The sequence below is a fragment of the Lutra lutra genome, chromosome 3 (assembly GCF_902655055.1).
Source record: "Lutra lutra chromosome 3, mLutLut1.2, whole genome shotgun sequence".
Taxonomy (NCBI): domain Eukaryota; kingdom Metazoa; phylum Chordata; class Mammalia; order Carnivora; family Mustelidae; genus Lutra; species Lutra lutra.
This window is the reverse complement of record NC_062280.1, coordinates 161,428,796-161,452,889: the sequence shown is the minus strand read 5'-3', so window position 1 is coordinate 161,452,889 and position 24,094 is coordinate 161,428,796. Positions and strand designations below refer to the sequence as shown.

General features: G+C 35.4%; 1 protein-coding gene across 4 annotated transcripts in view; it reads left to right on the top strand.

Annotated features, from left to right (window-relative positions):
- Nucleotides 1–24,094, top strand: part of LOC125094686 (protocadherin-9) — a 927,361-nt gene that overhangs the window by 81,417 nt on the left and 821,850 nt on the right. The window lies entirely within an intron of this gene.

Below are 24,094 nucleotides of genomic sequence, written 5' to 3'. Positions count from 1 at the left end.
ATGGGCTGGTATGTATGATGCAGACATCTTCTCACTCTCTCCTCTTACTCCATTCCCACTTGTGCTGTTGAAAAAAAAATACTGTAAGTAGATTTAAGTAACTGCGAAGATAAACCCATTTTATCTTTCTAAAAATTATCATTTCTCATTCAGAAAATGAAGGACTGACAGAAAGTTTAAGCATACAATTTTCATCTGTTGAAAACAAGAAATTGAATAAAAAAGAACGCTAAGTCTAAAAACGACGGTCTAAGAAGTCTTTTCAGATCAACTGTAATACTTGCAGAACAGATAAAATGCTGTAGCCTAGGGGAGGGGAGCAGAGAAACGGTCCATTAGAGAATCTTTCCATCATTGTTTATCTACTTTGTATGTATAAAAAATGCTTCTCTTTGCCTCTGGGCACCTATATAACAAAATTCAGAGCCTTGAAAGAATAACTAAATTTAAAAAGAAAGCCAAAATCACAGTTGTTCCTTGCCAAACTAGACTCTCACTTCCTATCAGAAAAAGAGACGGGGCGGGGGTAGGGGGGATTAAAAGCTGCTTCACTATTTACTTTATGAAAATGTTTAGGAAAAAACTGCTCTTAAGTAGAAGTTTGTTTTGACTGAAGAAGGCTTTTCTGGCAGAATACGTTTAATAAAAGAGAAAGAAGTTGCCAGTTATCCACAAGCATTGAAAGCATTTCAAAATTGGACCCCTTTCATAAGTCCTTAATGTAACCACTGCCGCTTCTAAATGTGAGCAGTCTCAAAGATTCCTGGAAGGATCTATTTTGGAAAGGGTCATTTGCTGGCTTCCAATGTTCCATGCATATTTTTTGTGCACTTTACAAAATTTACTGAGCAGATGATTTTTCAAGATTTCCATTGACATAAATAGTGGCAGAAAGCCTGAATCAAGATGTCCATCAGAGCAAACCAAGGACAGTATTCCGGATTGTTTGTTTTGTCGTGGTTTGTTTTTTAGGAATTTGGCTTCAAAATTACACTAGAAATTTCATTTGGAGGAAAGAACATATGGCGTGTGTGATCCCCTCCATTGTACAAATCATCATAAATCCACATATCAATTTATATGCATTTTGTATATGCTTAGTTTTTTGACATCTTAATGAGTCAAGTAAGTTAACATGAGCATGTAGCTTCATTACATAAAATTTTAGGAAAACCTTTATTAGAGACACGGATTTCTGCTATTATTCAATATCAAATATAACAGAGACTGTTTAGCATGAGTTTCCTGGAAACATTTGAAGACATTTCAATGTCATTTTATGTTGACTGAAATGGAACGTGGACTATTTCCTCAATTACCTGCCTAAAACATTCAGCAAAAAGAGACCTATTAAATCTGAAGATTAAAGGCAAGCCAGCTTTATAGCAGACAAAATTAATTCTTAAACTTATTGCTTTGCAAGTTAAGAGCAAAAGACTTTCTGATTATAGATATTAAGATCCTATAATGTCATCCTTCAAAAGCACGTGTTAATCTAAAATCCTTATAAAATATGATTTTGGTGTCATTTTATTGACAGATATATCATCTCTTCTGAAGTCTGAGAAATGTCATTGAAATGACTTTCTAAACACTTTAGGGAGACTTTTCATTCATTATACTAGTATATTTTATATGCTATAAAGAATAGTACAATAACCACCATGTAGTAATTTGACTTTGAACTAGACTATTTTGCATTAATGCTTCTCTTAGTCTTTATCCATAAAAGATTCCCGTTACTTATTTCTAGATTTGAAAAGTTACAACATGCAAATCTGAATATATGACTGAAACTTCAAAAAGTTTTCTTTGTGTAGTCTACTATTTTATACCATAAAGCCTATAGTATAAACTGTAGTGTGGATGATAATCTAATAGGGTAAGATATCCTTTCCTATTAGGCATGAAGAGTCCCTACTTGTTATTGAGGAATCATATTTTCTCTTAATTAAGACTGTTAAGCTTCTCTGGTAATAAATGAGGTGCCTAAAATCCCTCAACATTCCTATCATGTATGAAAAACAAAGAACAAAAAAAATTGAAAAGGTAAAAATAATTAATACAGAACACTTGAAAGAAACCTAAGAATCATAATAGAGAGATACTTCATTTATAAGTATCTTGTTCAGACCAAACCATGAATTCTTGAAGAATTCTAGTTCTTTGGTGTTTGCTACTAATATTTAGACAGTCTTCCCAAGAATGCTTTGGGCAGTCATTGACACATGTTGGAGTGAACATTTTTTTTTCTTACTATCATCATTACATTGTATTATGGTGTGTAATAGATTTTTCCTTTAAAGTCATTTAGGGAGACTAATGAATGTCTGATTTAACAGAATTTTCATTTTCTGGTTATTTTTATGTCAAACACAGAAGATGAGGAATCTGAAAATCTGTGAACACTCCCACCCCCCTATTAAGTCTATGGATATACCTTTAAGTAGTGATAAGTGTCCAGAAGAACTAATTTTTGGAAGTAATGGGGTCAAAGTGATAGGTGGGCTTTAAATAACTGACAAACATGAGAGATTTTTAATCGGAAAGAACGTGGTCGCTGAGATATTGTTTCCTACTTTGTCTCATTTTTGTGTAAGGAAAGTACGTAGTGAATTGCAGAACATTTGCATGTCCTCTTTGCATGTTTTTCTCCCTGATGCATACCATACTCACCTTCTCTCAACACCTTTAAAATGTAAGTGGAATGAATCACAAGAAACATTGGATCTGATATACAAAGGTATTCTCTGGACACTCTATTAGCATTCTTTTATAGTAAATAATAAAAGTCGTTCACAATGGGATTTAGGATGGTTGACATTTTTACTCCTTCAATGTCTGTTTGGTATATAGCAAGTGCCTAATGTTTTACGCTTTTAATATGTGTGCTTGTTCCCAGAACTATAGATATTTCCTAGTATGAATATTTTATAAATTGTATGAATATTTCACTAATTAACTGAGGTGGTTCAAGATTAATAGACAATGGTTCTTTATCTGGACTGTATTTTCTTTAGTAATGACAACACCAATAGTAAGATATATAGGGCAAGGCCCTTCTCACCTGAACAGTTCATGAGGACAAAAACAAGGATTATTGTTCCTAAGAAACTATTAAAATTTTTACAAAGTTGTAGCACCCTTTGTCCTTCATTTTAAAACATTTTCTACTTGTTTCCTGAAAAAATAAGCCCACTGTTTTTTTTTTTTTTAATTATTTTTATTAACATATAATGTATTATTTGTCCCGGGGGTACAGGTCTGTGAATCATCAGGCTTACACATTTCACAGCACTCACCATAGCACATACCCTCCCCTGATGTCCATAACCCAGTCACCCTACCTCTACCCTCCCATCTCCCAGCAACTCCATTTTGTGAGATTAAGAATCTCTTATGGTGTGTCTCCATCCCGATCCCATCTTGTTTGGCCCACTATTTTTAAAGCAAATTAAACATCTCTTTTGGAAATTGTGTGGCAAAACAGAGGTTGAGAATTATCACTCTAAAGAGTTCTATTTGCATTTCTTTACACATTTTTCTGTTAGAAAGCTCCTAAAAGGTAACCTTTTTGTCTTTCTTAAGGCTAAGGGGAGTTCCACTGTGACAGTTACTACTGCCCTACAGGGGAATACAGAACCCGTTTCCTCATGAGTAGAAATGGGAAGTGTGTTCTCTGGCAGGGTTCAGTCTCCCAGAATACACAGGTGTTTAATGCTTAGGACACACCTAAGTATAAGGATGCATTTCTTCTTCAGTTTCCCTTTTCTAGTCTGCCTGAGCATGTAACAGCCATATCTTTAAATTAGTTTGAACTGTATAGGACTTTGGTTGGAAGCCTCTATCACAGGGGAGGCTACATGTATATGATGATATATCTCTCCCTTTGTATCAGTCCCCCAGAGTTCAGCCTGCTATTCTGTCTGGCCAGCAGAATGTCCCCTTCTTTCCTTCCCTCCTAGATCTTTTGTGACTTTTCTAAATCTGTAAGCCCAAGACGGAAGGAACACCTTCTTGGAGAGCTCTCCTACTTTTTCCAGTTTGGATACTACAGATGTCTTTTATTTTGTGCTAGAACATTTATGTTAGCTATATTTCGATTTTATGTTATAAATAGATTTATATTTTATATTTATATTTTATTCTATATTAGGCATATTTATATTTTATATTTGATAAGCATCAATGAAGTCAGTGTGATGAGAATCATTTTTCCAATAACTAGCATAAAGGCGCACTACAGAAAACCCCAGTCCTGGAGCAGATCAAACTTTAGCCATAAGGCCTCCTAATTCTAAACCTTAGATTCCTTAATGTTAAATTCTATGTCTATCTCATAGAATTGTTGGGAAGTTCAATGGAGGATAAAGAGTAAAACTGAGTAAAAATGAGTTCTTAAAGTCTAGTCCGTTGCTTTCCAAGATACTAATGTTGTATTTGATGAAATTATTTGTTTTGATGTATTTAATATATATTTAAGGAAAATAAGTCTAATTTTTCAATGCTTGTTTTCTCATTTTATTTATTTTCAAAATCTATCAGTTATTTCTAAATTTTGCAAGGATTTTAATTTCAGAAACCAAATTCAAATATGCTAGCATCTATTTGTACTTATTTATTCTCTTAATATTTTAATTTTACTTTTTCTTAGTATCAACTTGCACTCTGAAAGCTTATATTTATTAATTCTGTAACATTTTCTTGAGCATGTGTTACATAACTAAAACTCTTAATTGCTAGCTAGAAAGTAGTGAACTAGGCTGCCATCTTTGTTTCATTTAAAATTCAAACACCAGACATGAATGGGGCCACTAAAATTGTTGCTGATTTAAAAGTCACAAAATCACAATGGATTATAACCCATAAGAGTTAAAATGCCAGCTTTTTATTTGAATCAGTTTAAAGCCATTTTTCTGGTCTTTGATGCAGAGCAATTTTATTTCCATATTGAATCAATGTAAGATCTTAGCAGAGGAAATTAATGTTGATAAATGGAACTACATAAAAGTTTATTAAAACTTATACCATCATACCTCGGAGGTATAGCAGGTTTGGTTCTAGATCATTACAATAAAGCAAATATTGCAATAAAGCGAGTGAAAAAAGTTTTTTGGTTTCCCATTGCATATAAAAGTTATGCTTACATTATACTGTAGCCTATTAAATCTAGCATTATATCTGAAAAAATTGTATATTCCTTAATTAAAAAATGCATTATCAATAAAAATGCTTAACATCATCCTACAATCTTACCTTTGTGCTGATGGCTTCTAACTGATCAGGGTGGTGGTTGTTGAATATTGGGGTGGCTCTGGTGATTTCTGAAAGTGACAACAATGAAGTTTGCCGCATCAATTACCTCTTTCTTTCATGATGCATGCGATACTGTTTGACAGTGTTTTACCTAAAGTAGAACTTCTTTCAAGATTGGAGTCAGTCCTCTCAAATGCTGCCAATGATTTATCAATTAAGTTTTTGTAATATTCTAAATCCTTTCTTGTCACTTCAACAATCTTCACAGCCTCTTCACCAGAAGTAGATTCCATCTTGAGAAGCCACTTTCTTTGCTCATCTGTAAAAAGCACTTGCTCCTCTATTACAATTTTATCATGAGATTGTAGCAATTCAGTCACATCTTCAGGCTCCACTTCTAGTTCTCTAGCTATTTCTACCACATGGGCAGTTACTTCCTCTGCTGAAGTCTTAACCCTCTCAAAGTCATCCATGAGGACTGGAATCAACTTCTTCCAAACTCCTGTTTATGTTGTTATAGTGATCTCTTCCCATGAATCACAGAAGTTCCTAATGGCATCTAGAGTGGTGAATCCTGTCCAAGAAGTTTTCAACTTACTTTGCTGAGATTCATCAAAGGAATCACTCTCTATGGCAGCAATAGCCTTATATGATGTATTTCTTAATAATAAGATCGGAAAGTTGAAATTATTACTTGATCCATGGGCTGCAGAATGCCTCACTGGTTGTGTTAGCAGACATGAAGGTATGAATCTCATTGTATGTCTCTATCAGAGCTCTTACGTGAGTGACCAGGTACATTGTCAATGAGCAGTAATATTTTGAAAGAAATATGTGTTTCTGGAGAGTAGATTTCAACAGTGGGCTTAAAATATTTAGTAAGCATGTTGTAAACACATTGGCTGTCATCTAGGCTTTGTTGGTCTATTTATAGAGCACAAGCAGAGCACATTTAGCATAATTTTAAGGGCCCTAGGATTTTTGAAATGGCCAATGAGCACTGGCTTCAACATCAAGTCACCACCTGTGTAAGCCCCTAACAAGACAGTCCGCCTGTCCTTTGCACCTTTGAAGCCAGGCATGGACTTTTCTTTTGTAGCTATGAAAGTACTAGATGGCATCTTTTTCCAAAAGAAGGCTGTTTCATCCATCTGAAAAACTGTTCTTTAGCGTAGCTCTTTCTTCATGAATTATCACAGCTAGATCTTCTGGAGAACTTGCTGCATCTTCTACATCGGCACTTGCAGCTTCACCTTGTACTTCTACGTTACGGAGACGGCTTCTTTCCTTACACCTCGTGAACCAAACTCTGCTAGCTTCAAGCTTTCTTCTGCAACCTCCTCACCTCTCTCAGCCTTCACAGAATTGAAGAAAGTTAGGGTCTTGCTCTGGATCAGGCTTTGGCTTAAAGGAATGTTGTGGCTGGTTTGATCTTCTGCCCAGACCACTGAAACTTTCTCCATATCAGCAGTAAGGTGGTTTTGCTTTCTTATCATTCATGTGTTCACTGGAGCGGTACTTTTACATTTCCTTGAAGAATTTTTTCTTTTGCGTTCACAGCTTGGCTAACCGGTGCAAGAGGCAAAGCTTTCAACCTAGCTCAGCTTTCAACATACCTTCCTCACTAAGCTTCATAATTTTAGCTTTTGATTTAGGGTGGAGACATGCGACTCTCACTTCCTCTTGAACACATGGAGGCTAATGTAGGGTTATTAAGCGGCTAAATTTCAGTATTGTCTCAGGGAATAGGAGAGAAGAGGGAGAGACAAAGGAGGATAGCTTGTTGGTGGAGTATTCAGAATACACAATATTTCTGATTAATTTTGTTGTCTTATATGGGAACATTTAATATTAAATGCCCTATAGAAATTATAATATTAACATCAAAGATCACTGATCACAGAAAATGAATATGTAATGATAATTAAAAAGTTGGAAATATTGCTAGAATTGCCAAAATGTGACAGAGACACAAAGTGAGAAAGTGCTGTGGGGAAAGTGATGCCAACAGATTTGCTCAACACAGAGTTGCCACAGAGTTTCAATTTGTAAAAAAAGGAAAAAGAAACAATTTCTGAAAAACACAATGAAACAAGGCATGCTTATAAATTTACTAAACCATATGAAAGTTTAATTCTGTTTGATTTTCTTAAAACCTATAGTATCAAAACAATGGGGATGAAATGGAATTAATTGTCTACATTCTGGATTCAAATGAACATGTTCTGACATTTATATGTATCTTCCCAGACTTGCATATGTGTAAAAATTATTGATATTTCACATCAATAAAACTGTTTGTTTTATTGATGGTAACACAAAATAGCAGTCACCAATACCACCATAATACTTTCTAACCCAAAGTGCATTTAGGTAGTCATCTAAAATTGTTTCAAATAAAAATGTAAAACCCATATTTATAAGCGGTAAGAGGCAAGTCTTAGACCCACTGAAAATAAAGAATTATGGATGCAGAATGGACTCCAGGTGAGGATGTTGTCAGAAACCAAGGAATTCTAGAGTTGGTACAATCATTTTCTTGAGACTCAGGATCATGGTTATTACATGTAATCCAAAAGAGGCACACCATTTTGTTTCCCTTCCTCTCTTCTTCCCAATATTCAACTTCCATGCTTTCTACTTTCCAGTTCTTATTTCTCCTTTTCCCACTCACTCATAACACTTAGCTCACTGTTCCTATTATATATGTGCCCTTGTCTCTCTTTTATTGTCCACACTAAGGGACTTTCAGAATATTATAAACAACAGAGATAGAGCCATTCAAATTTTCTTTAGGACTCCCAGAGCTCTTAATCATATATTTGCCTTATATTTTCTCCATTGTTAGGAATCTAGTTCCTTACCTTTTGTGATGTGCCAAGCTCTTCTCCAAAGTTAGCTTCCAATAAAACACAAAACAGCAATCAACAAATATTACAAGTAAATGCAGGGGAAATGCAAAAGAAAGAAAATGTAGCACCTAAAACTAAACCAGAAAATAATGCATGCCCTGGAAAAGCATGCATTCACAGATTGTTCACTGCTGACTTCACTTTAAGCATTCCAATAGCCAAGACAACAAGAGAATGTATTACATATGATCCTCAGTGTCCAGAGCATGCATTTCTCAAAATAAGAATGAACTCTTTCTGATCCTAAGAGAAGAGAAAGATTTATCCTGATTGTACAAACAGAGATCATTGGAGAAGGCATATTAGAATTCACCAGTGCTTTTAAGAAACACATGATAGGCCCAACTGTAGATCAGTTAAATCAGAATCTTTATGGGAAGGGGGACCAATAATACCTATTTTTAAAAAGCACTGAAGGTAATTATAATGTGCCCTCAGAGTTGAGAACACCTAACACAGAGTAGAGAGGACAGGTTCCTCGACTTGAAGCAGCTATATACCAGATGTGTGTGCTTGATGGTATTATTCTAATTTCTAAATCAAAGAATTTGAATTAGACACTTTAAAGGGTCTTTCAAGTTTGCAGTATTTTTCTCCTTATTCTTCCACCGGTGGACTTTTACCTCTAATGGTTCTCATGTTGCACATTTTCCAGAAAAAGCTAAGATATACATGGATGGCCACCTGCGGTCATCATAATTAATGGTCAATTCTGGCAACGTGAGCCAGACACTTTGTATGACTAAGTTCTGGACCCAGGAGGTACATTTAGTCTTTCAGACAATAACTGACTAAAAGTGCTTGTCATAAATCAGTGGCCATTGACTCTAGTGAGCATGTTCTTTTATGATTTAACCCTTTCTTAAACCCCAAGAATATTGTTGTTTTGAAAAATAAAGCAATGAGGACTGAGTACAAAATAGCATTTTTCAGTTGCAAAAGAGAAATCAACTGATGGAACGATATTATGAAGAGCATACTTCAGATAAAGAGAAATACCCAATCCTGTCATAAAACTAACCCCCAAACACCAGGAAAGACCACTTGAAAATAATCCAGATGACTTAATTATTGTTTGTTATTTGTGACCAAATATCAGCTGATGGAAATTGTTTTGAGGTTAATGAAAGCATAATTGCTTTATTTCAAGGGTTCATATCCAGAATCAGATTGCATACTGTAGAACAGATGTCACGCTATGGTGCAACCTGAGCCTATTACAACAATTTCCTCTCAACTGGATTGGGTAACCAGATGTACAAGTCATATACTTTGAAAAGCAAAACTTCTGATTGTTGGGATGCTTTTAATTTTAAAGTAATAGTAACCTCTTTGGGGTATGTTCAAATCCTTAGTGATACTGGATATTAATACCCACTGCAAATTCAAGAAATAGCAGCTTACAAATAGGTCCATATGATGGTTTCATTTTTATTCACAGAGAAGTGGGAGAAAAGGAGATGAAGTTAGAGAATTTTGTATTACCACTCTATTAGTTTCATTGGTAACTTCTGTGCTGGAATCAAATGGGGAATTTGCTCTGATTGCTGTACCCTACTGTGCTGAATCTCGGAGCGATTAAGACTTGTTAATAGCAGTGAAGAGTCAATAAGACTGCTCATGGGTTCAAATGGCAAAGTTGAATAGTCAGAAAAAAAACTAAGTTGTTTTAATAAGCAAATTTGACTGGCACGTAGTGTGACTGCTAATGCCAGAGGAAAGTCTTCTGTTAATGTTTCAGATGGTTATGTTATCACTGGGGTGATTTGACAAGAATCTACCATGGCTTATGCAAAAGAGGACATGGCAGATGTCAGGACAGCAGAAGATAGACATGTGAAAGTCCCAACTAGAGTTTTGCCCTTGAGAATTGGGGGCGAGTGTCATTTCCTTCCCAATATAGACATCACCTTAATGCTTTGGGTTCTCAAATAGGAGATCCTGAATCACACAGAGGCACACACTGTCGATATTGTTTCATATTATTTTACTTTAAACCATAACTGTTTTATTTTGTTTCCAAGGAGAATTTCGTGTGATTTGATCAAAGTATTTAGTTACTCTGATCTGTACAGGGTATTTTCAATGATACATTAACAGATTACCATGAATCTAGTAGTTTGGATCAACAGAAGACACAGACTGTATGTAACACACAAAACACAAAACACTGTAACACTGTGTAACAAAACACATGATACATGTGTTACAAAACACATGTAACACTGAACACACAAAAACCATTATAACCATCTCTTAAACATATCATGCAATTTACATAACTTGCATAAATCATGGACACACCATGTTTTGAGTACCCATGATGTGCCAGACGATGCACAAATGGTCTAAATAGCCCAGATCATTTGGTCCTTACAACAACCCAGAATATGACATCAGTTATTTTATACCTTTTTATAGAGGAGGATTACTAAGGCTCAATAAGACAAATACTTTGCTCACAATCTCTCAAATAAATAGTAAAGATGGAGATTTAAAGCCACTTCATATGATAAATTCATGTATTTTCCATTGAGCTAAAGTGTAAATAATGCTATAATGAACATAGTCTGTGTATATCCTTTTGAATTAGTGTTTTTGTTTTCTTTGCATAAATACCTAAAAGTGAAGTTGCTGGATTGTATGGTATTTCGAGTTTCAATTTTTTGATGGAACTTCCACATTGTTTTCCATAGTGACTGCACCAATTTACATTCCCAATAACAGTCCATTGCTAAATGGCTAAAATGGATATCTCAGTCTTTCTCTGTCTCTCTTGCACAGAAAATTTCCTTATTCTTTGCTATATTATTTATGCATGGCTTTTTTTTTTCTTAAAGATTTTTGATTTTTTATTTGACAGAGAGAGATCACAAGGAGGCAGAGAGGCAGGCAGAGAGAGAGAGAGGAAGGGAAGCAGGCTCCCTGCTGAGCAGAAAGCCCAATACAGGGCTCCATCCCAGGACCCTGAGATCATGACCTGAGCCAAAGGCAGAGGCTTTAACCCACTGAGCTACCCAGGGACCCCTATGCATGACTTCTAAAAATAAGACTGGAATCAGATTATTTGTGGGCATTCCTTTCAGCTTCAAAATTTTTTTAGAAATTTTTGATGTGGAATAGAATCTCTCCTTTTTGGATATTTTCAAAGTTGTGCTTTTTAGTAAAAGCCACATATTGATCATGAACAAAGAACAACAAATAATCCTTGTGGTTGATGACATTTTTAGGCTGAGCAGATTTTTTGAATAGCTGGAAGAGACCACCAGTGAAGAAAGAAGTCCCTTTTGCTTCTGTATATTAATAGCACATAAGTAGCTTTCTCAGAATCTGTAACAACAGCACTACCTCTCACTATTTCAGACATAGCTGAATAAATGCGGATAGGTTAAGTGTTCTAAAATGTATTATAAAATTACATGTCACAGCAGCTGAAAGCCAATTTCCATTACAACATAGCTTCACTGTGCAGAAGTTGAGTCATTTCTATTTTGGTAACTGTTCTTTATCACTAAAGATAATTCATGTTATATTTTCATCCTCATGATGGAGGCAAGAGGATCACCCCAAAGTTGTGACCTACAAAATTGCACTTGATAAAGCAAACTAAAGAAATAGTGATAGAGACTCTCATGCTTTCATTGAGCTTATGGTTGTAGATTTCAATAAGCAAGATTTGATTTAAGTAGATTATCAGCTAGTCTTCATCCTTACATTATTACCTCAATCTGACTTGGCTTCCATGTTATCACTTTCTAGCTCGTCATAGGCACAGACAGAATATTTACTGAGTAAAATGAATGAATGAGAAGTTCTTGCTTCTCACATTGCTTCTCATGTTGCCACACAATAACATTCCAGGGCACATAAATATAAATAATTTCCATAAATTATTTTATGGAGCCTTCTGCTAATAAACACATGGTGTAAAATTTGTGGAAAGAGAAAATGGAGCCACAGATGTTTTACTGTTCTTTTCTGTTATTATTACCTACTTTGTAAAATGTCAAATTAAAGTCCAAGTGATCAAATCAGATTGCAACTTTAGTCTCCATTTCAAGAATTAGACAGTGCTATTCATCTGAAACTATAGCATTACATAGGCAGTTTAGTTATCCTTCATTTCTAGTGGGTGCAATTAAATACAGCACATCAAATTCTCCAGGTATATACTCAGTACCACCTCCTAATCTGCTTGACTTTGGCAAACTCAGAGGACCAGCAACAAGTCTGGGTTATGATGCCATCTAGAAAACAGGTACTCTTCAAGAGGACCAGGGGGCCGCCATGAAGGACTGATTCATTCTGTACCTCACTGTTTGTAGTTAGAGTTAATAATATTCAGTATGGGTGGAGAGGAAATAATGGCAGTCAAGGAGGCACCACAGCAGACACATCAGAGAAGCCCTTTCTTCCTTTTTAGGGACAGGAAATGTTATTGTAAATAAGGATGGCATAGCTTCACTATATCAACACTACCAGATCTCCTACCCTCCCACTGTCCAAGAAGAGAAAAAAAAAATATATATATATGGCTGGAAAACACTGTCTTCACTTTGCAAGTGGACTACAATTGGGAGTGCTCCCACTTGTATTTTTCTGCAAGTGTTTTTTTTTTTCTTTTCATTGACCCCTGAAAAGTCAGTTTACTGCATGCGTTTTTAAATTCCTCTTGACTATTGTTATTGTACATCCTCCCCTCAGAGCACTGCTCTTTAGAAACCACTAATTATTCATATCTCCTAAACACTGCCCACCAGTGTTCTTAATGTGAAATTGCCTTGGCTAGTGAAGTACTGGTATTTGGTGAGATGTTCTACCTCATAATATTAGAAAACCTTAAGCTTTATGTGAATGAAAGTGAGACCGATTGAAAAAAGACGGGGAAGACACAGGAAATGTTCTTTATAAAATGACATCTGTGGGAAGAAAATGGAGGGAGATGTAGAAAATACAAATTGGATACATGCAGCTAGAGATTAGATTATTTTTTCCCAAGCTGGGCTCTGAGGCCAAATATCCAGTTTGAGCTGCCTATGATACCCCCGTGTGTTTCTACCCTAACTCATGAAATCATAAAACACCAACACATTAAAAACTAGAAAATATTAATATATTTTAACAATTCACAACAGAAGTCTTTATCTGAAATTGTGCTGCATCTTGAATCATGGTATCTTAAAACTAGTTGATAACATTTTTGGCACATGGAATTGTTGTACACTGTAAAACTGATGGCATCTTAGTCAATGAAATGCGTCATTATTACCAATAATAGTTAAGAGTAATCTTTCCTACCCAGGAATGATTTTTATAAATTTATGCATATTACACAGTGGCCTGGAAATTTATCCCTCATGTTATTTCTACCTCATAAGCATGTCCCCTTTCCAGTTTCTATGGGTTAATAACCAACCAGTGCAACATATTTTTTTTCCTCTTTAAATAATCATTTGTTTGACAGAGTTTTAAACATAAATTTGGGAGAAGACTTGAAAAGTTTAAGTTGCCATCTCACCCATGCCAGATGCCACTTTCACATTGGTTTAGAAGCTCCTGGAATGTCTTTATAGATGACTTGTCTATTCTCATGCATGTTGCTAAGTTTATATATGCTGCTGTCTGGAAGTATCTTCAGATGAACTGTGGTAGCAAACCCTGCAATTCAGTCTTGATTCCTGAATAATGTGCTTTAAAAAAAAACAAAAACAAAAACAAAAAACAAAAACAAAAAGAAAGGAGGAGGGGAACCCAAGCTTTAAATAAAGAAGAATACATATGTTAGAGGCAACTGCAGCAAGAGAGGATTGGCTATGGGACCAAGATTTCGGTGACTCATTCTCCAGGGTCATCTTACTGCTGTATGAGCAGCAGGGCTAGTAATTCGAGGTTCCCTCAGGATGGCCACGTATATGAACCATGGTGAATTACAGTGCTGAAAAGAAAGGCCCATTCTGGATTATTAAAACAGCTAATTCTGGGGCGCCTGGGTGGCTCAGTGGGTTAAGCCTCTGCCTTCGGCTCAGGTCATGATCTCAGGGTCCTGGGGTCGAGCCCCACATCGGGCTCTCTGCTGAACGGGGAGTCTGCTTCCCTCTCTCTCTCTGCCCGCCTCTCTGCCTACTTGTGATCTCTCTCTAAAAAAAAAAAAAAAAAAAAAAAAAAAAAAAAAACAGCTAATTCTGTGATAAAGGGTGATTTATATCACTTATTACAAGTTTGTATTTTTATCTAAATGAAATGACCTATATCTAAGAACCTCAGGGAGCGTTTTGAATGTTAAATTCTCCTGAATCCTGATCTTTGCTGTTTGAAAATGGAAAAAGAAGAAGATACAACTATTGGGTTTTTATTTCTTAAATTGTGTATTTTGGTCAATATTGGGTTTCATAGTTACTCTGAAAATGCTTGGAAGCTGTCCTAGAAGGTTTTATGAAGAAAAATCACTTTTATTGAAGTTAAATTGCTCATCATGAAAATATAATTATTGGACATTAATATTTTAAAATCATTAAAATGTTATTGATGCAAATTTTCAAGTGTGGGAGTCTCCCTAACCTGATTTAATAAATGTTCACTGCTATCTCTTTTAAGAGACATCTCTGACTGTGAACATTCACTGGTATCTTTAGGTAGAAGTCTTTCTCATACTACCCTCACCATAGTATGTGTTCTTTTTAAAAGAGCACATGAGACCTCCATGTATTCCTAAATTTAACTAGTCCATGAAACAGGCACTGTTTCTAGCATCGCTTTTGATTAATTTATTGCATGAAGAGTCTAACCTTGACTATTAAGATATTTTCTTAGTGATGTCTTTTTATAACCTTTCATTTGTGGATGAGCAACACAAGAAGAGGTAATGCACTCATTTAGATAAAACACAAAATGCCTGCCAGGGAACCTGGGTTTGTTCCAATTCTCCTCTTAGGCAAGTCTTTTATCTCCCTTTGATATAGACCAGGGTTCTATAGAGCACTAAACTAATGAAAAGGAGTTGTCTTTTTCTCTAATGTTATGACACAGAATTTTGATTTGATATTATAGAACTTCGGAATTTGAAGACCTTTTGGTCATGTAATCTAGCTTTTCAAGCAATGTAAGAATTCCGATTCAGAATTCCTTACATGCAATTCTTCCTGGCAAGTGGATCCAGATACACAAAACTCATCATCTTTACAGTAGCCTATTTTTTTAAATTAACTTATAATGTATTATTTGTTTCAGGGGTATAGGTTTGTGAATCATCAGTCTTACACAATTCACAGCACTCATGCTAGCACATAACCTCCCCAATGTCTATAACCCAGCCACCCTATTCCTCCCCATACCCCAGCAACCCTCAGTTTGTTTCCTGAGATTAAGAGTCTCTTATTTTTATGGTTTCATTTTTCCCTCCCTGCCCCCCACAACACCCCTGCCCCCCACGACTCCCCCACCCCGCTTCTCAAATTCCTCATATCAGAGAAATCATAAGATAACTGTCTTTCTCTGATTGCCTTATTTTGCTTATCATAATATACTGGCAGTCTATTTCACTTTGAGGCTTCAGTTACAAGTCAAGTTAAAATCCACTTTTCTCTTACCTTTATCTGTTGGTCCTCTTCCTACCCTCTGGGAAAAAAAAATGGATAGATCAACTTTTCTCCAACTTAAGACCCATCAAAATTTTGGAGTAGCTTATTATGGCCCTCTTCTACTGCAGATAGATCAAGATGTCACATTCCAAATTTAGTTTATTTTTTATTTTTTAAGATCTTACATTTCTTGTTTGAAAATTTGATATGCAGATTTTATATAGGCACAAGATTACCCACATATGGTCTGACTGTGGCAGAGTACTTTTGAAGTGTTGTTTCTCATGATAAGAGTATCCAATCTATGAATGTATCTTTTGAGAAGCATTACTGAAATATCTTACAGGAATATGTCATCTTAAGTTCTGGTACACAAAATGATTATTGTAGAAATTCAGAAAACACATAAATTACGCAGGATAGATTTCCTAGGTATAATTGCATCTGAGTACGGCCTTAAGGAATGCATAGAGTTTTAACTAGAAAAAAGGATCAGGAGTATTTTCCTTCTATCTGAAAACACTTTGTATTGAATTCCTGATTTTATTGACCTGTCGGATACATTAAGGACCTCAAACTTTTTGATGTATACTTTGTCAACCATATTTGTAGTTATATATTTGCAGTCACTTGTTTTTCTAATGCTATATTCTGCACGTGGCATGAATTACTACTAACTTCTCTGTTTTTGATTTTGATCCACTATTACAGACTGTTAAAATTACTTTGCATTTTTGCCATTATCTGCTGCTGTTGCTATGATCTATGGGATACTTTCTATTTGACACACATGCCTTCTGTACCTTAATTTAAGTTACTGATTAAACATGGTGAAAATGGAAAGTCTTTGCTGCGGTTTCAGTTTACACAGGTACCAGAAAGTGAATCCCTAAGATATTTCTAGCTGGAGAAATCAGGAACAATTTCTGGAAAGGCATAACCTTTTAACTGTGGATTAGAAGATGAGAGGAAAGGAGAATGAGGAGTATATTTTAAGTAATTCAAATATATTCCTGGAGGTAAGAAGGTAGGGTAAGATGGTGAAATGAAAGCACTGGTTGCTGATAGGAACAAAATGAAAATTGAGGCTGCAGTAATATCCATTCTTTCCTCATTTCCCCCGATCAGGAAATCAGCTTTAATTTTCTAACTCTCTGATCCCTTATACTTTCATATAACTTACCAGTTGAAATTTAAGTCATATCTATAGGTACAGAAAGCAATTTGGTAGATAATTAAACTGCAGCAGACACCTGCATTTGTAATCCCTGTGAGAAGAGAACACCTCTTCCCTGATAACAGCAGCAAAAATTTCAGGTAGGTTTTTTTGTTTTGTTTTGTTTTTAAATATTTTATTTATTTATTTGACAAATGGAGATCACAAGTAGACAGAGGGGCAGGCAGAGAGAGAGGGGGAAGCAGGCTCTCTGCAGAGAGCCTGATGCGGGGCTCGATCCCAGGACCTTGGGATCATGACCTGAGCGAAGGCAGAGGCTAAACCCACTGAGCCACCCAGGCGCCCCTTCAGGTAGGTTTTGACTGATGTGGTGTGAGATCACAGAATCAAATATGTGGATAGGTGAGTGGGCAGCAGCTGAGCTCTCACTGAAAGGTGGTCTTGTATCATCAGAACAAGAGTGGGGTTCCACAGTCCATCACAGGGTCTGTTCTAAGTGTGATCCTGTTTCTCATACCTATGCTTTTTGTCTTAAAGGCACTTGGTCTAGACAGTACTGTACCGTGTAGCTGACCCCTGAGGCAGGAGCCAAAAGTTGTGTGAAAATAAGACAAAGTAGTTTGCGCTGAGTTTCTTTGGATTTTATTTATTTTCTAAACATTTTTTTGAACTTCCCCCAATTTTTCTGCAACATTGCCCCATAATTGTTATTAATGCTTTATTATAAGCAATACTGAAAAAAAATTGTGTCACTGAGATTTTGTGAATGTAATATTTTCTATCCTGGCTTAACCTCAGAAGCAATAAATTGTTAGGGACAGCAAACAAGATGTCAATAAGTTTAGTAACACACAAAAAAACTGGAAGAGTTTGCCATGTTAAATCACACATATTAACCCTATAAGTTTAGGAACAATGACTATAACGTGTGCCTTCTTCTCCTTTCAAATCCATTCCATTTTTTAGGACCAGTACACCTATCATAGAGAGGCAAAGACTCTCTGATGGTCAGTGGCGATGTATTTATTTAATATCCATCTCCAAAGAGGTAGGTCTCCTGTGATATGGACACTTCCTGGATCCTTTCTACAATCTCTGTTTTGGGATAAATAATACATTGGAGACCACAGGTCCAAATGATAGTTTAAAATATAAGTCGAAATTTCATATTTAATTATAAAATATATCATCAAGCCCAAACTGTAAGTAATGTAAGTAAGCACCAATTTGAATTAAACATCTAAACATCTGAACTTTCTTTTTGTTGTTCACAATTGTTAGTCTACATTGTAACCTGGTAACATATTTATTTATTTACTTTTATTATATTTATTTAGTAAATATCTTATTTAAGTTTTCTCACTGCAAAAGACATCATAGAATATGAAAACCAATGTAATATCTTGTAAGCAACATAACCATTTTAGAGTATTAGATCTATAAATTTTAGATATTTCATACATTTAAAGAAAAGCTGATGAATTACTTCACTACCTAGAATTAAGGCCTTATATATAATGGTCATCTTATAGTTTTGCTTTTTGTTTTTGCTGTTTGGGTTTTAAACGTTTATTCATTTTTGACGTGTTTTGTTTCTAATAGCAAGATGGTATGAGAGATACATTGAAATAATCCTTTCCTGTAGAGCTAAGGGACTACATCTGTCTCCTGTTTCTTTCTTTGTGTGTGCAGAAAGTGAAAATGCCCATTCATAATAAGAAAATGTAAGTCTGGTAGGCACCAAGGTTTTAATATTTAATTTTCCACATTATAAAGCAGACTCTTCTCTGCCTTCCCATAAATGCAGAAATGGATAAGATTAATTAAACATTAAACCATTATTCTTCATAAAAGAAAAGTCCATTGCCAGTCATGTTTGATATACTTTCTTTCCAAGGTGATCTTTCCCAAGTCTTAACTCTCATCTCTTCTTAAAATTTTTAAAATAATAACAAGGAATGTAGTCATTTTACTGTCATTTTTCTCATTTATTTTTTTCTTATATTATTGTGATAGACTTTCATATGAATTGTGGATTGATTCCAGAATAGAGAATTTATTTGATATTATCCAACATAGTACTTATCTTGTAGTAGAACTGTCTGGTAAGACAGAAAAATTTCTTTTCTAGATCTTTTAGCTATAGAGAATAAATATGTTATATATTTACATAGTCTATATTCATTACATATTACATACACATGTAAATATATAATATATATTGATTTTTTGTTATAAACATAAATACATATACATATATATGTATTTTACTTGAGGGAAGAGCAGATATGTGAATCCTTAGCAGCCAATCACATTGACATTTTTGATTATAGTCTTTTAATGAGTGACTTATTCCTAATAGATTCATAAGATAAAAAAAAGTCAAGAAATATTAGACCCAAATATACAGTTGAAATAAGGCGAGAATATTGGATTGAAACACACGCACAATACACATGCACACATTTCTCATGCATATAATCTCTATCATGCATTGTTACCTCCTACATCTATAAACATAACTCATAATTGCTTGCACTTTTTAAACCATGGGCATAATTACCATGAACATAATTATAGCATTTGCCAGATTCTGTATATCATAGAGAAGTTTGCTTTCGATTTCTTCCCTTCTTTTGTTAGGCAAGGTTATTAGCTATTTTCACTGTCAGATGATGATATACTTTCTGTGTTTTACAATGATATTGAAGAGAATCCACAGAAACATTCCGCATAAAATATACATATAATGGAACTGCTAACTATTTTTCATGATATGTTACAAATGTTCTCAGAGGACTGTCTTCTGTCCTGAGGTGGCATAGAGTTAAAGGGAAAAAAAAAACTTGCCCGTAGTCAAATGGTTACACTAGGCAGGAGAATGTCTGCCATTGGAAAGAGGCAAAATGGATAGACAGACCAAGATCTAACCTATCTTGGCCATCCCCTTTTTGACTCTTAGAGTAGGTAGGGTTTCAGTAAATCTTCAGACTCATGTACTAGTGAGAAGTTTTTGAACAGGATTGTATACTGGCTGTTCCATCCTCATTCCTAGGTAGCACCTCTGATTGGAACATATGGAGGCTCAGTATCTCCTAGGGGAATTCAAGGAATGGAAAGGGATGTAACACTAGTGTTTATCCATAGAAACCTCACTAGTAACGACACTCTACATCTTTTTTTCTAAACAGCAACTGAAGCAAAAGTTTACAACCAATAATACAAACTGGGGGTTAAATGCTAGAGGGAGAGCAGAGGGTGATAATAAACCCACTGAGTGTATGAATTAAATTAAATAAAATAAACAAACTTAGGGAAGACCTCTGTGGTACCCAACTGTCATAACTTTGATTAACCTCACTGTGTTTCAGCACTGGGTCATGCAAGCCTTTGACACAGTTTCTTTGAGATGTCAGTCACATTTCAATAACTTTTCAGCATGGACTTGTAAGTCCTGTCTCTTCATTGACTTTGAATGAGGCAGGTTGCTTATGAATGCAGCTCGATGTGTCACTCAGAGATACATGCATTGTGTTATCTTTGATTGGCATGTCTGGGAGTTGTGGAAAAAATTCCAGCATGTCCAAATGTGCTTCTCTAAACACTGAATATCTTTACATAAGTGTTTTCTCCGGGAGAATCCGCTCATACCCTTATGATCATCATCTGTCACTGAAGTGTCCCCTCTTACTATAGAGGAGGTATATCCTAAAGGGGTAGGTTTATAGGACTTGAGAACTCAGATTGCGTTTGCAATTCTGATCCTACAAGCCTTTGGGGCTACAATTTAACTAATGTATCACATTAACTGCCACATGCAGAGCCTATCTAACAACCTAATTACTTTGATGAGAATACCTGTGTAATATCCTTCTACTTGGCAAAAACAAGTGGAGCTAAAAAGATCCCAAAGCATCTACTTCATCTGGAAAAAAATAATAAAATAATTCCCATCATTAACAAAATGCCAGACATATAAACAACTGATTTGCAAATGATCCTTACGAACAAAGAAGTGCTCTTGTCCCCAGTACTGACTCCCTTGCAACAGATGACACGATCTGTTGGTATCCGCACCAGTGCAGTTAGAGAAACTATGGCTAGACATGTTATATATACATACACATAACAAAAGCAAAAAACCTTGAAATACATAGGGGAATTGACCTCTAGATGGCTGAAGCAAGGATATGCTCAAAATGCCCTTCCCCATAGCATAAGCCTGTTGTGGTGCAAAGAGGGCACACACACACACACGTGTATGCACACACGTACACACACACGTGTGTGCACACGTACACACACACACACGCACACACACTAGCACCCAGCAGTTTACTGGATTATCAAGGAAAGAGTCACAACCAATGTCTCCCCAAACTCTCATTATCCCACAGAGAAGAATGCTTAGGCTGGACATAGGTAGACCAAGCACACCAGGGAAAATGCTCTAGGAGGGGTTCTCCACCCCAATAGTGCTTTACATATTAGAAACAAAGGGACAGAAACATGTGGACAACCATGTACAGGTAAAATTCTAGACTTTCTGGTCAAAAAAGTGGCCTTGGAAGGTGACGTCTTTTAGAGAATACCACATCTGTCTGTTCTTCCAATTGAGCTCATTGGATCTGTTGAGCAAGTTTTTATAAAACTATAATAAGCAGGGGAAAAATCTGCCTCTAGGACCATCTGGGTTGTCTTTCCTCATTTAGAGACCAAATTCAATTAATTTACTATTAATGTTGGTAAGGAGTATCTTTTATAATATAAATATATCTGGGTCCATTATGGGACAGTTGTCATTTATATATTGTTATTCATTTTAAGTCTGAACTCCCACCTAACACATAGCAAAGTTCAATTGGTTTAATGAAATAAAAATCTTGATTGCCACGGAAATGAAATGTGATGGACTAAAATAGCTTGAGGACACTAGGGATATTTGGGAAGTACCAAAGCCAGATTTCAACTGTTTTAAATTTTTGTCTGCAGTCAGCCCTACTCCTTTTCAGGAAAGAGAAGAAACTTCTTCATGCTCTTCTTTGTCGTACCTTTCTCCTTGCTGCCAGGAAACTGGAACATTAATGCCTTAATTAATGATTAATTAATAATGGATTAAACAGACCTTTATAACTATCCTTGACATCTAACCACTATTTATAATATTGTTTCCATAACTCTAATCCTACTAGTGATCTAATCCTACTAACTGATCTACACATTAAATCTTCTTAAGAAAATCCACTATGAACTAATATCCTAGCTACATTAATCTAATGAGCACTTATTTAACAGAGGCAAAATTTCACTCTATGAGACTTTACTACAGAACAATGTTATTGGTTGATTAAGATGGATAAATGAAAAGTGAAATAGCTTCGGTATGGTAATTAACTTACTGTAGTGTCTCAGCAGAAAGCCCGTGTTCAGGAACCACATAGTCTAAATTTGAACCCTGATCACTACTAACTACCATGTCTATAATTTTGTAAACCTTTTTGTACTTAAGTTTTCTGATCTGGAATATAAGGATATTAATAGACCACTAGGAATATTACATTAGTACAAGTAACACATTGAAAACAGTAACTGGCACATGAGAAGTTCTCAATAAATGTTAGCTATATTGAATATTAGCAGAGAATTTAGATTATTTTGAAGAATTTCAATCAAAAAGTAAATACCATATACTAACATGTTAATAATACTAAGTAAGTAATTAATAGAAACTAGATATATTTCAGTTTAAAAATTAGGCTGTTCATTTTAAACACAATATGTATTTTGTAAATCTCTTATCATATTTCTCAAAACTCTCAACTCTTTGTATGTTAATACATGAAGGAAAATGTAAAAAGAGATGCTTTGAAATTCTTAAAATACAAAGAATGTTGAAGGATAGATTAAGTACTTAACATGTTCAATCATGTTTCCATTGTTCTCAACTGAGCATTATATAAAATTATACATACAGACATATAAACTTTAAGGAGAAACTTTCTTCTTTTTTAAATTTTAAGATTCTACTTATTTATTTGACAGACAGAGATCACAAGCAGGCAGAGAGGCAGGTAGAGAGAGAAGAGGAAGCAGGCTCCCCACCGAGCAGAGAGCCTGATGCGGGGTGATCCCAGGACCCTCGATCATGACCTGAGCTGAACGCAGAGGCTTTAACCCACTGAGCCACCCAGGTGCCCCAAGAAGAAACTTTCTTTACTTGAAATATATTTGACATATAACATTGTGTAAGTTTAAGGTATACAACATGTTGATTTGATACATATATATATTGTAATGATTGTCATTATAGCATTTAAAAGAATCTTTTTAAAAGGACACTATATCAGAGCAATTTCTTCTAAAATGATTTTTTTTTAAAGATTTTATTTATTTATTTGAGAGAGAGACAGTGAGAGAGAGCATGAGCTAGGAGAAGGTCAGAGGGAGAAGCAGACTCCCCATGGAGCTGGGAGCCTGATGTGGGACTCGATCCCGGGATTCCGGGATCATGACCTGAGCCGAAGGCAGTCGTCCAACCAACTGAGCCACCCAGGCGTCCCAATGTTAAAATGATTTTTTAAATTTAAATTCAATTAGTTAACATACAATGTATTATTAGTGATGTCATATCCATTTGTATATAATAAGGACAGTTAAAATATTTTTCCAATAAATGTCAAAGAATGAAAAAAAAAGGACACTACTAATGGCCAAACTGAAAGGTAGACAATATGAGTATGTCTGGTCAATCTGAGGCAAATTATGCAAAAATAAGTGAGGCTGTAAGAGACAAGCCCACTGGAATATATGAGAGGTGATTATAGATCACTTATTCTGCATTTTATTGAGTTTAGAACTAAGAATAAATAAATTTCAAATGCATCATAGACTGGATGATGGCAATATTGATAATGAAAGAGGTAAGTAGAGACATAGGTTCAAAAATTTCTAGAACTTCTTCTTCATGTATAACCATGTCCACAATTATGTTGTAATTTTTCTATAACTTAATATTTCTGTAACACAGGGGAGAGAAGAGATTCTTCCTTTCCTCCCATGTTTTTGTTCTCTTCCTCTTCTGTCCAGGTAAAGCCAAAGAGCTTTTATTTTAAGCCATGCCCTCTACACCACACCAACATAAGGTGTGGGTAAGGGGGAATAAGGATTAAGAA